Here is a 4,706-nt window from a genome sequence, read left to right on the forward strand (position 1 = left end):
TTTGTCAGTTCATGGAAAGTTTGGTAAAATAAGATTAAAATAAGATACACAGGAGTGAATTCTGTGCACAGTCCTGAAGCTTGTTTTACACATACATACAGCTTTTATTCTCAGAGGATAGCTTAGAAATGTAAGAAAGTCATTTCCTGACTTGTTAATTTTAGCCATTCTGACTGGTGTGAGGTGATATCTCATTGTGGTTTTGATTTGTATTTCCCTGATGCCGAGTGACGTGGAGCACTTTTTCATGTGTCTGTTGGCCATCTGGATGTCTTCTTTGCAGAAATGTCTGTTCATGTCCTCTGCCCATTTCTTGATTGGATTGTTTGTTCTTTGGGTGTTGAGTTTGCTAAGTTCCTTATAGATTTTGGATACTAGCCCTTTATCTGATATGTCGTTTGCAAATATCTTCTCCCATTCTGTCAGCTGTCTTTTGGTTTTGTTAACTGTTTCCTTTGCTGTGCAAAAGCTTTTGATCTTGATGAAATCCCAATAGTTCATTTTTGCCCTTGCTTCCCTTGCCTTTGCCGTTGTTCCTAGGAAGATGTTGCTGCGGCTGAGGTCGAAGAGGTTGCTGCCTGCATTCTCCTCAAGGATTTTGATGGATTCCTTTCTCACATTGAGGTCCTTCATCCATTTGGAGTCTATTTTCATGTGTGGTGTAAGGAAGTGGTCCAATTTCATTTTTCTGCATGTGGCTGTCCAATTTTCCCAGCACCATTTATTGAAGAGGGTGTCTTTTTTCCATTGGACATTCTTTCCTGCTTTGTCAAAGATGAGTTGGCCATAGAGTTGAGGGTCGATTTCTGGGCTCTCTATTCTGTTCCACTGATCTATGTGTCTGTTTTTGTGCCAGTACCATGCTGTCTGCTGGAGAGGATGTGGAGAAAGGGGAACCCTCCTCCACTGTTGGTGGGAATGCAAGCTGGTCCAACCACTCTGGAAAACAGCATGGAGGTTCCTCAAAATGTTGAAAATAGAACTACCCTATGACCCAGCAATTGCACTACTGGGTATTTACCCTAAAGATACAAACATAGTGATCCGAAGGGGCACGTGTACCCGAATGTTTATAGCAGCAATGTCTACAATAGCCAGACTATGGAAAGAACCTAGATGTCCATCAACAGATGAATGGATCAAGAAGATGTGGTATATATACACAATGGAATACTATGCAGCCATCAAAAGAAATGAAATCTTGCCATTTGCGACGACGTGGATGGAACTAGAGCGTATCATGCTTAGTGAAATAAGTCAATCGGAGAAAGACAACTATCATATGATCTCCCTGATATGAGGACATGGAGAAGCAACATGGGGGGGTAGGGGGATAGGAGAAGAATAAATGAAACAAGATGGGATTGGGAGGGAGACAAACCATAAATGACTCTTAATCTCACAAAACAAACTGGGGGTTGCTGGGGGGAGGTGGGATTGGGAGAGGGGGAGGGGGCTATGGACATTGGGGAGGGGAGGGGAACCATAAGAGACTATGGACTCTGAAAAACAACCTGAGGGTTTTGAAGGGTCAGGGGTGGGAGGTTGGGGGAACAGGTGGTGGGTAATGGGGAGGGCACGTTTTGCATGGAGCACTGGGTGTTGTGCAAAAAGAATGAATGCTGTTACGCTGAAAAAAATAAATAAAATGGAAAAAAAAAATCAAAAAAAAAAAAAAAAAGAAATGTAAGAAAGTGAGACCTACAAACCTCTTTTTAAAAGAGTACTATACCCGCCTTACAACTGTATCCTCCTGGAGGAAGATTATTTATTGAAATAATTGTAGAAGTTGACAATTTTTTCCCTGAGAAAGTTAGAAAAGTTTCCTTTGTGTTTTATTCACAGAAGAGGCAGTCTGAGAAAAAGGTCTCCATTGACCTAGATTCTCTGCTTTCCTGTATGCCAATAATTCAAAGAACCCAAATTTATGCATCTGACACCATCTCATCATAAATAACGATATTCCTGCCTATATAGTATAGTACTCCTCAGGATGTGCAAATCATTTCACACACATTTTCTCATTAATCCTCCCATATTATTATCCGCAAATACAAGGATGTGGAAATTTAGAAGGAGAGAAGTAGAGTTACTTACCCAAAAATATGTATTAAGCTAAATAAAGAGCTTGGGAATGAATTTCCAGAGTGCTCCTAGTCCTTGATGGCAGTTCTGCCCTTCCCCATAGCATCATTGAAATGTCTTCCTGCATAAAGTACCACATGCTTTAAATAACTTAGGGTATATTTTTAAGCCAATTAAACACCTATTTAATTTATTTATAGTAACTACAATATCTCATTTGAGAGATCAATACCTCACCAATACTGAGCCATGAAACATAAATTCTTTTGGTTAAAAGAAAGATGTTTCCCTTATCAATTTATGGAATCTGACTGTTAGCATCATGGCCCTGCCATCTTTCCCACTGGAATGGGCTTTGATCATTTATTTTGCCAAGGGCAAGATTTATACACATGAACCATTCTTATTTCAATAATGTATTAGCTTCCCCCAAATGTACAGTGAAAAATTACTATGAAGTCATTGTTCAGGCTCAGCTAATGGGGTTGAGGATGAAGAAATAGTCCTTTTAAGGGTTTTTTTTTTTTTTTGGCTCCCCCACCCCCCCCCCCCCCCCGCCCGTGTCTTGAAACCCTCCTTCTTCCAGAGGTGTGGGAGATATACTGGCAAGTCATTCTGAGGAGAAGCCTCATTCCATCTTCTGAGGATACCTTAATCTTCATTTGACCTTCCCATTTGGACTGATTGGAAGGGTAGAAAATACATTTCCTGGAGTCCTTTGCAGCTAGGTTCCGTCACTTAGATGCACTTGAATGAGATTCAGAAGCCAGAGTGAGGCAAAGGCCATTTCTTAGAGATGTGGTAGTTGACAGGGAAATTCTGACAGTTGTAAGGGATCAACATGGCATAGTCATCAGTGCTACTGATGTGAGGAGGCTATGGTGGCTACAGTGACAAGAATGGCAGTTGTTGCTGTGTGTCATTTGGGTTTTGTGTACAGTAATATGACCTTAAAACCAGAAGTTCAAGGGTAGTTCATGGACATCCATTCCTTCAGTTCTTCCAAAGATTTTGTAAGCACACACTTCCCTCCATGAAGTCACTTTCTGCTTGATATGCTTTTAGTGGTTTTGGAAACTGACTGAAGCTACAGTAGTTCTCCTGTTTATTTGAAGTGCTGAGAAACAGATAACATTGTGTTAGGTCATTGTAGAGTGAAAGGTCAGACATATTTGGGGTTCAAATCCTGGTTTAGACGATTTGTAACTCGGAAATTTTGGTTCCATTCTTTCATCTTAAAAGTGGATCTGTGGATATCCCCTTGGATAAAACTGTCATCAACAAGAATGTCTTCAGACACCTTGTTCTTTTTAAAATTTTATTTATTTATTTGTTTTATTTGTTTATTTTCAGCATAACAGTATTCACTGTTTTTGCACCACACCCAGCGCTCCATGCAATACGTGCCCTTTCTATTACCCACCACCTGCTTCCCAACTCCCACCCCCCACCCCTTCAAAACTCTCAGGTTTTTTTTTTTTTTCCATTTTATTTATTTTTTCAGCGTAACAGTATTCATTGTTTTTGCACAACACCCAGTGCTCCATGCAAAACGTGCCCTTCCTATTACCCACCACCTGTTCCCCCAACCTCCCACCCCTGACCCTTCAAAACCCTCAGGTTGTTTTTAAGAGTCCATAGTCTCTTGTGGTTCATCTCCCCTTCCAATTTCTCTCAACTCCCTTCTCCTCTCCATCTCCCCACGTCCTCCATGTTTTTTGTTATGCTCCACAAATAAGTGAAACCATATGATACTTGACTCTCTCTGCTTGACTTATTTCGCTCAGCATAATCTCTTTCAGTCCCGTCCATGTTGCTACAAAAGTTGGGTATTCATCCTTTCTGATGGAGGCATAATACTCCATCATATATATGTACCACATCTTCCTTATCCATTCTTACGTTGAAGGGCATCTTGGTTCTTTCCACAGTTTGGCGACCGTGGCCATTGCTGCTATAAACATTGGGGTACAGATGGCTCTTCTTTTCACTACATCTGTATCTTTGGGGTAAATACCCAGCAGTGCAATTGCAGGGTCATAGGGAAGCTCTATTTTTAATTTCTTGAGGAATTTCTATACTGTTCTCCAAAGTGGCTGCACCAACTTGCATTCCACCAACAGTGGAAGAGGGTTTCCCTTTCTCCACAACCTCTCCAACACACGTTGTTTCCTGTCTTGCTAATTTTGGCCATTCTAACTGGTGAAAGTTGATATCTCAATGTGGTTTTAATTTGAATCTCCTTGATGGCTAGTGATGATGAACATTTTTTCATGTGTCTGATAGCCATTTGTATGTCTTCATTGGAGAAGTGTCTGTTCATATCTTCTGCCCATTTTTTGATATGATTGTCAGTTTTGTGTGTGTTGAGTTTGAGGAGTTCTTTATAAATCCTGAATATCAACCTTTTGTCTGTACTGTCATTTGCAAATATCTTCTCCCATTCCGTGGGTTGCCTCTTTGTGTTGTTGACTGTTTCCTTTGCTGTGCAGAAGCTTTTGATCTTGATGAAGTCCCAAAAGTTCATTTTTGCTTTTGTTTCCTTTGCCTTTGGAGAAATATCTTGAAAGAAGTTGCTGTGGCTGATTTCAAAGAAGTTACTACCTATGTTCTCCTCTAGG

Source organism: Meles meles, chromosome 1 (assembly GCF_922984935.1).
Source record: "Meles meles chromosome 1, mMelMel3.1 paternal haplotype, whole genome shotgun sequence".
Classification (NCBI taxonomy): Eukaryota; Metazoa; Chordata; class Mammalia; order Carnivora; family Mustelidae; genus Meles; species Meles meles.